This window comes from Arachis hypogaea, chromosome 1 (assembly GCF_003086295.3).
Source record: "Arachis hypogaea cultivar Tifrunner chromosome 1, arahy.Tifrunner.gnm2.J5K5, whole genome shotgun sequence".
Taxonomy (NCBI): Eukaryota; Viridiplantae; Streptophyta; class Magnoliopsida; order Fabales; family Fabaceae; genus Arachis; species Arachis hypogaea.
In genome coordinates this window covers 55,436,304-55,449,647 of record NC_092036.1, presented here as the reverse complement: position 1 = coordinate 55,449,647, position 13,344 = coordinate 55,436,304, and positions in this window count along the sequence as shown.

The following is a 13,344-nucleotide window of genomic DNA, read 5'->3' as shown; positions in this document are numbered from 1 at the left end:
AGGTGAGAATGATGATGAGTGTCACGGATCATCACATTCATCAAGTTGAAGAACAAGTGATATCTTAGAACAAGAACAAGCGGAATTTAATAGAAGAACAATAGTAATTGCATTAATACTCGAGGTACAGCAAAGCTCCACACCTTAATCTATGGTGTGTAGAAACTCCACCGTTGAAAATACATAAGAACAAGGTCTAGGCATGGCCGTGAGGCCAGCCTCCAAACGTGATCAAGAGATCTAAAGTGATCAAAAGATACCAAGATCAAAAGATTCCAAAGATCAAAAGATGAAAATACAATAGTAAAAGGTCCTACTTATAGAGAACTAGTAGCCTAGGGTTTACAAAGATGAGTAAATGACATAAAAATCCACTTCCGGGCCCACTTGGTGTGTGCTTGGGCTGAGCATTGAAGCATTTTCGTGTAGAGACTCTTCTTGGAGTTAAACGCCAGCTTTTATGCTAGTTTGGGCGTTTAACTCCCATCCTTGTGCCAGTTCCGGCGTTTAACGCTGGGAATTTTGATGGTGACTTTGAACGCCGGTTTGGGCCATTAAATCTTGAGAAAAGTATGGACTATCATATATTGCTGGAAAGCCCAGGATGTCTACTTTCCAACGCCGTTGAGAGCGCGCCAATTGGGCGTCTGTAGCTCTAGAAAATCCACTTCGCGTGCAGGGAGGTCAGAATCCAACAGCATCTGCAGTCCTTTTTAGTCTCTGAATCAGATTTTTGCTCAAGTCCCTCAATTTCAGTCAGAAAATACCTGAAATCACAGAAAAACACACAAACTCATAGTAAAGTCCAGAAAAGTGAATTTTAACTAAAAACTAATAAAAATATACTAAAAACTAACTAGAACATACTAAAAACATACTAAAAACAATGCCAAAAAGCGTACAAATTATCCGCTCATCACAACACCAAACTTAAATTGTTGCTTGTTCCCAAGCAACTGAAAATCAAATAAGATAAAAAGAAGAGAATATGCAATGAATTCCAAAAACATCTATGAAGATCAGTATTAATTAGATGAGCGGGGCTTTTAGCTTTTTGCCTCTGAATAGTTTTGGCATCTCACTCTATCCTTTGAAATTCAGAATGATTGGCTTCTTTAGGAACTCAGAATCCAGATAGTGTCATTGATTCTCCTAGTTAAGTATGATGATTCTTGAACACAGCTACTTATTGAGTCTTGGCCGTGGCCCAAAGCACTCTGTCTTCCAGTATTACCACCGGATACATACATGCCACAGACACATAATTGGGTGAACCTTTTCAGATTGTGACTTAGCTTTGCTAGAGTCCCCAATTAGAGGTGTCCAGGGTTCTTATACTCTTTTTGCCTTGGATTATAACTTTATTTCTTTCTTTTTCTTTCTCCTTTTTTTTCGTTTTCTTTTCTCCCTTTTTTTTCAATTTTCTCTTTTCTTTTTTTTTGTATTCACTGCTTTTTCTTGCTTCAAGAATCATTTTTATGATTTTTCGGATCCTCAGTAACATTTCTCCTTTTTCATCATTCTTTCAAGAGCCAACATTCATGAACCACAAATTCAAAAGACATATGCACTGTTTAAGCATACATTCAGAAAACAAAAGTATTGCCACCACATCAAAATAATTAATCTGTTATAAAATTCAAAATTCATGAAATTCTTCTCTTTTTCAAGGCCACAACTTCATAGAAGTGGTCTTGATGCACCCTTGAGATGAATCTCTCCATCTCCCATGACTCAGAGGTGGAAGCTTTTGCCTTCCCTTTCCTCTTTCTAGAGATTTCTCCGGCCTTGGATGCCATAAATGGTTGTGGAAAAACAAAAAGCAATGCTTTTACCACACCAAACTTAAAAGGTTTGCTCGTCCTCGAGCAAAAGAAGAAAGAAGAGAGTAGAAGAAGAAGAAATAGAGGAGATGGAGATGGCCTTGTGGTTCGGCCAAAAGCGGGGAAGAAGTAGTGTTTAGGTTGTATGAAAATGAAGGAGTGAAGAAGGGTTTATATAGGAGTGGGGGGGTTATGGTTCGGTCATGTATGGGTGGGTTTGAGAGGGTAAGTGGTTTAAATTTGAATGGTAGGGTACGTGGGGTTTGATGAAGGATGGATGTGAGTGGTGAAGAGAAAGATGGGATTTGATAGGTGAAGGGTTTTTGGGGAAGAGGTGTTGAGGTGATTGGTGAATGGGTGAAGAAGAGAGAGTGTGGTGGGGTAGGTAGGGATCCTGTGGGGTCCACAGATCCTGAGGTGTCAAGGAAAAGTCATCCCTGCACCAAGTGGCAAGCAAAATTGCTCTTTGTGCCAATTCTGGCGTTAAACGCCGGGCTGGTGCCCATTTCTGGCGTTTAACGCCAACGTCTTGCCTTTTTCCTGGCGTTTAATGCCAGTCTGGTGCCCCTTTCTGGCGTTAAACGCCCAGAATGGTGCCAGACTGGGCGTTAAACGCCCATCTGCTAGCCTTACTGGCGTTTAAACGCCAGCAAGTTCTCCTCCAGGGTGTGCTATTTTTCTTTCTGTTTTTCTTTCTGTTTTTGCTTTTTCAATTGATTTTGTGACTTCTCATGATCATCAACCTACAGAAAACATAAAATAACAAAGGGAAATAGATAAAATATAACATTGGGTTGCCTCCCAACAAGCGCTTCTTTAATGTCAGTAGCTTGACAGAGGGCTCTCATGGAGCCTCACAGATGCTCAGAGCAATGTTGGAACCTCCCAACACCAAACTTAGAGTTTGAATGTGGGGGTTCAACACCAAACTTAGAAGTTGGTTGTGGCCTCCCAACACCAAACTTAGAGTTTGACTGTGGGGGCTCTGTTTGGCTCTGTTTTGAGAGAAGCTCTTCATGCTTCCTCTCCATGGTGACAGAGGGATATCCTTGAGCCTTAAACACAAAGGATTCTTCATTCACTTGAATGATCAATTCTCCTCTATCAACATCAATCACAGCCTTTGCTGTGGCTAGGAAGGGTCTGCCAAGGATGATGGATTCATCCATGCACTTTCCAGTCTCTAGGACTATGAAATCAGCAGGGATGTAATGGTCTTCAACTTTTACCAGAACATCCTCTACAAGTCCATAAGCTTGTTTTCTTGAGTTGTCTGCCATCTCTAGTGAGATTCTTGCAGCTTGCACCTCAAAGATCCCTAGCTTCTCCATTACGGAGAGAGGCATGAGGTTTACACTTGACCCTAAGTCACACAGAGCCTTCTTAAAGGTCATGGTGCCTATGGTACAAGGTATTGAAAACTTCCCAGGATCCTGTCTCTTTTGAGGTAATTTCTGCCTAGACAAGTCATCCAGTTCTTTGGTGAGCAAAGGAGGTTCATCATCCCAAGTCTCATTTCCAAATAACTTGTCATTTAACTTCATGATTGCTCCAAGGTATTTAGCAACTTGCTCTTCAGTGACATACTCATCCTCTTCAGAGGAGGAGTACTCATCAGGGCTCATGAATGGCAGAAGTAAGTCCAATGGAATCTCTATGGTCTCATTTTGAGCCTCAGATTCCCATGGTTCCTCATTGGGGAACTCATTGGAGGTCAGTGGACGTCCATTGAGGTCTTCCTCAGTGGCGTTCACTGCCTCTTCCTCCTCTCCAAATTCGGCCATGTTGATGGCTTTGCACTCTCCTTTTGGATTTTCTTCTGTATTGCTTGGAAGAGTACTAGGAGGGAGTTCAGTAATTTTCTTGCTCAGCTGACCCACTTGTGCCTCCAAATTTCTAATGGAGGACCTTGTTTCAGTCATGAAACTTTGAGTGGTTTTGATTAGATCAGAGACCATGGTTGCTAAGTCAGAGTTACTCTGCTTAGAACTCTCTGTCTGTTGCTGAGAAGATGATGGAAAAGGCTTGCTATTGCTAAACCTGTTTCTTCCACCATTATTGTTGTTGAAACCTTGTTGAGGTCTCTGTTGATCCTTCCATGAAAGATTTGGATGATTTCTCCATGAAGGATTATAGGTGTTTCCATAGGGTTCTCCCATGTAATTCACCTTTTCCATTGAAGGGTTCTCAGGATCATAAGCTTCTTTTTCAGATGAAGCTTCCTTAGTACTGCCTGGTGCATTTTGCATTTCAGACAGACTTTGAGAAATCAAATTGACTTGCTGAGTCAATATTTTGTTCTGAGCCAATATGGCATTCAGAGTGTCAATCTCAAGAACGCCTTTCTTCTGATTAGCCCCATTGTTCACAGGATTCCTTTCAGAAGTGTACATGAATTGGTTATTTGCAACCAATTCAATTAGTTCTTGAGCTTCTGTAGGCATCTTCTTCAGATGAAGAGATCCTCCAGCAGAGCTATCCAAAGACATCTTGGATAGTTCAGAGAGACCATCATAGAAAATACCTATGATGCTCCATTTAGAAAGCATGTCAGAGGGACACTTTCTGATTAATTGTTTGTATCTTTCCCAAGCTTCACAGAGGGATTCTCCTTCCTTCTGTCTGAAGGTTTGGACTTCCACTCTAAGCTTACTCAATTTTTGAGGTGGAAAGAACTTTGCCAAGAAGGCATTGACTAGCTTTTCCCAAGAGTTCAGGCTTTCTTTAGGTTGTGAGCCTAACCATATCCTAGCTCTGTCTCTTACAGCAAAAGAGAATAGCATAAGTCTGTAGACCTCAGGGTCAACCCCATTAGTCTTGACAGTGTCACAGATTTGCAAGAACTCAGCTAAGAACTGATGAGGATCTTCCAATGGAAGTCCATGGAACTTGCAATTCTGTTGCATTAGAGAAACTAATTGAGGCTTAAGCTCAAAGTTGTTTGCTCCAATGGCAGGGATAGAGATGTTTCTCCCATAGAAGTCGGGAGTAGGTGCAGTAAAGTCACCCAGCACCTTCCTTGCATTGTTGGCATTGTTGTTGTTTTCGGCTGCCATGGGGTCTTCTTCTTTGAAGATTTCTGTGAGGTCCTCTACAGAGAATTGTGCCTTAGCTTCTCTTAGCTTTCGCTTCAAGGTCCTTTCAGGTTCAGGGTCAGCCTCAACAAGAATGCTTTTGTCTTTGCTCCTGCTCATATGAGAGAGAAGAGAACAAGAAAATATGGAATCCTCTATGTCATAGTATAGAGATTCCTTGAGGTGTCAGAGGAAAAGAAAAATAGAAGGAAGAAGTAGAGAATTCGAACTTATCAAGAAAGATGGAGTTCGAATTGTGCATTAAGGAATAGTGTTAGTCCATAAATAGAAGGATGTGAGAAGAGGGGAAGAAATTTTCGAAAATTAATTAAAAACAAAAAAAATTTTGAAAAACTTTAATTGATTTTCGAAAACCAAGATTGAGAAAGAAGTAAAGTGATTTTTGAAAAAGATTTTGAAATTAGAAATAAAAAAGATTTGATTGAAAACTATTTTGAAAAAGGTGTGGTTAAGAAGATATGATTGGTTTTAAAAAAATGTGATTGAGAAAATATGACTTGAAAAACATTTTAAAAAGATTTGATTTTAAAAATTAATAACTTGGCTAACAAGAAAAGATATGATTCAAACATTAAACCTTTCTCAACAGAAAAGGCAGCATACTTGAAATGTTGAATCAATCATTAATTGATAGCAAGTGTCTTTGAAAATGGAAAGAAATTGATTTTGAAAAAGATTTGATTGAAAAGATATGATTTGAAAAAGATTTGATTTTGAAAAAATTTTGAAAACCTGAAAAAAAATTTGAATTAAAAACAGAATCTTCCCTCTTGTGCCATCCTGGTGTTAAACGCCTAGAATGGTGCACATTCTGGCGTCTAACGCCCAAACTACTTCCCTTTTGGGCGTTAAACGCCCAGCCAGGCACTCTGGCTGGCGTTTAAACGCCAAACTGCCTTCTTCACTGGGCGTTTTGAACGCCCAGCTTTTTCTATATAATTCCTCTTATGTATGTTCTGAATCTTCAATTCTCTGTATTATTGACTTGAAAAGACACAAACTAAAAATATTTTTGGATTTTTAATAAAGAGGAATAATCAAAATGAAACTAAAATCAAATAACAATGCATGCAAGACACCAAACTTAGCAGTTTGTATACTACTGACACTAACAAAATGAGAATGCATATGAGACACATAAACACTCAAGTCAAGAGAATTCAAAGATCAGAGCAATGAAATCATTAAGAACATCTTGAAGATCACGTAAGACACATGAATGAATGCAAGAAGAACAGAAATATGCAATTGACACCAAACTTAAAATGAGACACTAGACTTAAACAAGAAATATTTTTGGATTTTATGATTTTGTAAATTTTTTGGTTTTTTTCGAAAATTAAGTGGAAAAGAAAATAAAGAAATCAAATTCTTAATGAGAATTCCAGGAATCATGCAATGTTAGTCTAAAGCTTTAGTCTAAAGAAATTAGACATGGCTAGCCAAGCTTCAGCAGGACATTGCATTCAAGAGCTAAATTGATGAAGATCAATCAGCTTTGGTGATGATAAGAACATCACCTTGAAACACTAGAATTCATTCTTAAGAACTCTGAAGAAAAATACCTAATCTAAGCAACAAGATGAACCGTCAGTTGTCCAAACTCAACAATCCCCGGCAACGGCGCCAAAAACTTGGTGCACGAAATTGTGATCATCAATGGCGCCATCAACATGGTACGCTCAATTGCAATCTCAACTTTTTATCACAACTTCGCACAACTAACCAGCAAGTGTACTGGGTCGTCCAAGTAATAAACCTTACGCGAGTAAGGGTCGATCCCACAGAGATTGTTGGTATGAAGCAAGCTATGGTCACCTTGTAAATCTTAGTCAGGCAAACTCAAATGGTTATGAATGATGAATAAAACATAAAGATAAAGATAGAGATACTTATGCAATTCATTGGTGGGAATTTAAGATAAGCGTATAGAGATGCTGTGTTCCTTCCGTCTCTCTGCTTTCCTAGTGTCTTCATCCAATCCTTCTTACTCCTTTCCATGGCAAGCTGTATGCAAGGGTTTCACCGTTGTCAGTGGCTACCTCCCATCCTCTCAGTGGAAATGTTCAACGCACCCTGTCACGGCACGGCTATCCAGCTGTCGGTTCTCGATCATGTCGGAATAGAGTCCAGTGATTCTTTTGCGTCTGTCACTAACGCCCCACAATCGCGAGTTTGAAGCTCGTCACAGTCATTCAATCATTGAATCCTACTCAGAATACCACAGACAAGGTTTAGACCTTCCGGATTCTCTTGAATGCCGCCATCAATTCTAGCTTATACCACGAAGATTCCGATTAAGGGATCCAAGAGATATCCACTCAATCTAAGGTAGAACGGAGGTGGTTGTCAGGCACACGTTCATAGGTGAGAATGATGATGAGTGTCACGGATCATCACATTCATCAAGTTGAAGAACAAGTGATATCTTAGAACAAGAACAAGCGGAATTAAATAGAAGAACAATAGTAATTGCATTAATACTCGAGGTACAGCAGAGCTCCACACCTTAATCCATGGTGTGTAGAAACTCCACCGTTGAAAATACATAAGAACAAGGTCTAGGCATGGCCGTGAGGCCAGCCTCCAAACGTGATCAAGAGATCTAAAGTGATCAAAAGATACCAAGATCAAAAGATTCCAAAGATCAAAAGATGAAAATACAATAGTAAAAGGTCCTACTTATAGAGAACTAGTAGCCTAGGGTTTACAAAGATGAGTAAATGACATAAAAATCCACTTCCGGGCCCACTTGGTGTGTGCTTGGGCTGAGAATTGAAGCATTTTCGTATAGAGACTCTTCTTGGAGTTAAACGCCAGCTTTTATGCCAGTTTGGGCGTTTAACTCCCATCCTTGTGCCAGTTCCGGCGTTTAACGCTGGGAATTCTGATGGTGACTTTGAACGCCAGTTTGGGCCATCAAATCTTGGGCAAAGTATGGACTATCATATATTGCTGGAAAGCCCAGGATGTCTACTTTCCAACGCCGTTGAGAGCACGCCAATTGGGTATCTGTAGCTCCAGAAAATCCACTTCGAGTGCAGGGAGGTCAGAATCTAACAGCATCTGCAGTCCTTTTTAGTCTCTGAATCAGATTTTTGCTCAAGTCCCTCAATTTCAGCCAGAAAATACCTGAAATCACAGAAAAACACACAAACTCATAGTAAAGTCCAGAAAAGTGAATTTTAACTAAAAACTAATAAAAATATACTAAAAACTAACTAGAACATACTAAAAACATACTAAAAACAATGCCAAAAAGCGTACAAATTATCCGCTCATCACTGAGTTTCCTCCAAGTCCGTTACCATTACCGTTCATTTTTTTCCAAAGTTTGGTTTGTAGCCACCATACTCGCTTGAATCATGTTAACGAGATTGGTCATAATCGCCAAGAAATTGCCCTGATTGTCAGAAGAAGTGGGTTCCTCATTTCCTCTCCGTTCTCGACCCCATCCATGAGTTGCCATTCAAGTCCTATCCACACAAAACAAGTGATATCAAGGTGGTCAGTCTCAATATCTTAAGTTAAATACTTCAATTTTCCAAAAGCATACTCATGAACTTCATGCTAAACATATCAATTAGATATCCTAAATAGCACAGACACAAATAAAGAGTATGAATTGAAGCATAAGTAGTATCCCTCAGGCTCACGAGGATGATGAACTGCTCTGATACCATAATGTAACATTCTAATATTCAAATCCTTATGCTCGAGTCATAAGTCAATGATAATAAGGTGGTACAACTCAAGGTGGATTTATACTACATATATAATTGAAAGGAAAATGAGAAGCCTGAATAGGTTTAAAAGAAAATTCGCAAACGAAAACACTCACGCATCGATGAAAAAGAATAAAGCGCGATTGGAAAGCGGAAATAAAAAAAGATTGAGGAAGAATAGAGTAAAGACAATATATATATATATATATATATATATATATATATATATATATATATATATATATATATAGCCACTAGTCACGACCTGCGAAGTTTAGGTCGGCTAGGATTACAGTAATAAAAATTAGTTGACAACAGCATTTCCTATCTCTCCTAAAATATACATCAAGGCCTCTATAGGCGAGTTTTCAAAATGAAAATACATACATCTAGGTTTTTCAAAATAAGTAAGGAAAGATTCTAAACAAACTGTAAGACAGGAGTCCAATAAACTTTACCGTCTCCCAGATGAATCACATCTCACTGCTGAGCACCAGGACATGCATCTGAAAAACAAGAGATATATACAGAATGAGAACCCTTGACCCATGTATTTCCAGTACGGTAAAAAGGCCAAATAGATACTGCATAAGGCAACATGAACTCACTAAGTAGTCTTAAACTCCATACATCATCATATCCATCCTAGGTTCTCACTAATTCGTAATTAGGCAAGTATCATAAGGAATTCTAATCTAATTCAACATTTTCCATCTTTTCACAACATGCCAAACAGACAGAACCAGTCCTCAGGGTCAACTAACACCAGCATGAGGGACCTCTCAAGTGTTTAAACACAAGAAAAACATACATATAACAAAACAATTAGAATTCAAGTAAAGCATTTAGCAAACAGACATTTAATATGCACAATTAATCAAGTCAAGACAAGAATAACAAGCCCAAAAAATTCAAACAATGCAAATGATGAATGCCTGTCCTATGGCCAATGATATCATCTGTCTGTTATACAGCCAAACCTGACATGTCCAAAGTAAGTAAAATCACTCCACTACATCTATCCAGACAGGTATATCTGGCAAGCAAAATCACTCTACTGCGGCAAGTGGAATCATTCCACTGCAATTAAATCATTTTAATAGGCAAGTAGAATCACTCTACTATAGCAAAGCTGAATCACTCCACTGCATTAACAATCATATCCGAGAGCAAGTAGAATCACTCGACTGTAGCAATTGCAATCACTCCACTGTACTTTCCATGCAGGTATATTTCAAATCATAATTAACTTCATTATTTACTTCCTTCTCAATTTTTTCACTCCATTCATAATCATACTCAACATCATACCCTAACCAAAATAAATTATTACTCAAAATCATACTCATCCTCATTATACATCACTTCACTTTTAGTTTATATTCCTTCAATTCACTAACTCAACTCTTTAGGTTCTATTCCTAACTCCTCCATTGGTGCACGAAATTGTGATCATCAACATTGGCGCCAAAGACTTGGAGCTCTCAAACGTGAATCACACTTTGTCACAACTTCGCACAACTAACCAGCAAGTGCACTGGGTCGTCCAAGTAATACCTTACGTGAGTAAGGGTCGATCCCATGGAGATTGTTGGTATGAAGCAAGCTATGGTCATCTTGTAAATCTCAGTTAGGCGGATAATAAATGGTTATGGAGTTTGATAATTTAAAATATAAATAAAACGTAAAATAAAGATAGAGATACTTATGTAAATCATTAATGGGAATTTCAGATAAGTGTATAGAGATGCTTTATCCCTTTTGAATCTCTGCTTTCCTACTACTTTCATCCAATCATTCTTACTCCTTTCTATGGCAAGCTGTATGTAGGGCGTCATCGTTGTCAATGGCTACTTTCCATCCTCTCAGTGAAAATGGTCCAAATGCTCTGTCACAGCACGACTAATCATCTATCGGTTCTCGATCATGTCGGAATAGAATCCATTGATTCTTTTGCGTCTGTCACTACGCCCAACACTCGCGAGTTTGAAGCTTGTCACAGTAATTCAATCCCTGAATCCTACTCGGAATACCACAGATAAGGTTTAGACTTTCCGGATTCTCAAGAATGGCCTCCAATAATTCTAGCTTATACCACGAAGACTCCGATCTTTCGGAATGGAGGCTAAGAGACACGCGCTCGATCTAAGGTAGAACGGGAGCGGTTGTCAGGCACGCGTTCATAAGGATGGATGATGATGAGTGTCACGGATCATCACATCCATCAGGTTGAAGTGCAGCGAATATCTTAGAATAAGAATGAGCTTGAATTGAATAGAAGAACAATAGTAATTGCATTAATTCTCGAGGTATAGCAGAGCTTCACACCTTAATCTATGGTGTGTAGAAACTCCACCATTGAAAATACATAAGTGATGGTCCAAGCATGGCAGAATGGCCAGCCCCCAAAGTCTAAGAACTAAACGTCCAAAGATAAGACTTGGTCAAAAGACATATGATCAAAAGACATCTAATACAATAGTAAAAAGTTCTATTTATATTAGACTTAGCTACTAGGGTTACAGAAATAAGTCTAAGTGCAGAAATCCACTTTCGGGGCCCATTTTAGTGTGTGCTTGAGTTGAGCTTGAGCTTTACACGTGCAGAGGATTCTCTTGGGGTTAAACCCCAGGGTGTAACATCTGTTTGGCGTTTAACTCTGGTTTGTGACGTGTTTCTAGCGTTTTACTCCAGAATGCAGCATGAAACTGGTGTTGAACGCCAGTTTGCATCGTCTAAACTCGAATAAAGTATGGACTATTATATATTGCTGGAAAGCCCTGGATGTCTACTTTCCAACGCAGTTGAGAGCGCGCCATTTGAAGTTCTGTAGCTCCAGAAATATCATTTTGAGTGCAGGGAGGTCAGAATCCAACAGCATCAGCAGTCCTTTTTGAGCCTGAATCAGATTTTTGCTCAGGTCCCTCAATTTCAGCCAGAAAATACCTGAAATTACAGAAAAACATACAAACTCATAGTGAAGTCCATAAATGTGAATTTTACATAAAAACTACTAAAAACATCCCTAAACGTAGCTAGATCCTACTAAAAACTACCTAAAAACAATGCCAAAAAGCATATAAATTATCCGCTCATCATCCATCTCCATCATACTCCTCATGCATATCCGGACCACCTTCGCGTACGTGAGAAATTTGGGTAAAAGAGCTTGCGCGCGTACGCATGACATGCGCCACGAGTGTATAACTAAAAACGTTGCATACGCGGACCATGTTCGGGTATGCATGGGTGTTGGGCAGTGCCCAATACTCATGTACGCATGATGGTTTCTGTGTACGCATGACATATCAGAATTTGAAAAAGCTGATATGCTGCAGAAACCAGCTTTCAGTCCAAATTTCAACGCTTCATAACTTTTTCTACAAAATTAATTTTTCAACCATTCTTGAACCGTTGGAAAGATCAATAAATAAAATTTCATAAAAATCTATGATAAACTACTATTTTATGGTTTATCTTGTACTTAATTGAGTGGTTTTTATCAACTTTTTACTCACTTATTCATATGATTTGCATGGTTTTACATTCTCCTTCCTAATTTTGTGATATGATTGAAAACATGCTTCTTTGGCTTTTATTTTCTTTTATTTAATCTTCTCTTATTACCATTAGATACCTTGATATGTGTATTAAGTGATTTTAGAGATTACAGGGCAGAAATGGCTTAGAGGATGGAAAGGAAGCATGCAAAAGTGGAAGGAATACAAGAAGTTGAAGGAACTGAAAAGCTGTCAACCTGACCCTCTCGCACTAAAACAATCATAACTTGAGCTACAGAGGTCCAAATGATGCGGTTCCACTTGCATTGGAAAGATAACGTCTGGGGCTTCGATTTGATATATAATTTGCTATAGTGGCCGTACAGATAGGCGATGCGAACGCGCGCCTCATGCGGACGCGTCGCATCTGCGAATCTCATTCCACGCAAATGCGTGGATGACGCCTCCGCGTCACTTTACCACGACCTGTACAGACCAGATTCACAATCAGCAATTTCTAGGCTGTTTCTGACCCAGTTTTCGGCCTAGAAAACACAGATTAGAGGCTATAAAGTGGGGGAATGCATCCATTCATGATCATGCTTTCATAATTCACAATTTTAGGTTTTAGATGTAGTTTTTAGAGGGAGAGGCTCTCTCCTCTCTCTTAGGATTTAGGATTAGGATTTTTAGAAATTAGAATTTATCTCATCTTCATATTAGGTTCAATATTCTTTTATTTTGACTTCTCTTCTACTTTGAGATACTTTAATGCTTTTATTTGTATTTGATTTATGTTGCCCATTTTATGAATATTGTCCATGTTAGATTTTACTACTTTGAATGAATGTTACTTGAGATATTCCAGATATTTATGATTTCAATTTAGCTTTCCACATTATTGGCTTTAATTGATTAATTGGAAGCTCTTGATTTACCAACTATTCATGATTGATTGTTATGCCGGCTAATTAACTGGAATTCCACTAACTCTAGTCTTTCCTTAGGAATTGGCTAGGACTTGGGAAATCTAACCAATTGGTTCACTTGACTTTCCCTTGTTTACGCAAAGGTTAACTAAGTGGGATTAACTTCCATTCTCATAGGAGTAACTGGGATAGGACTTCCGAATTTTCATATCTTGCCAAGAGTTTATTTCATAGTTAATTATTTATTTTATTTGTCCTTTAATTTACTTGTT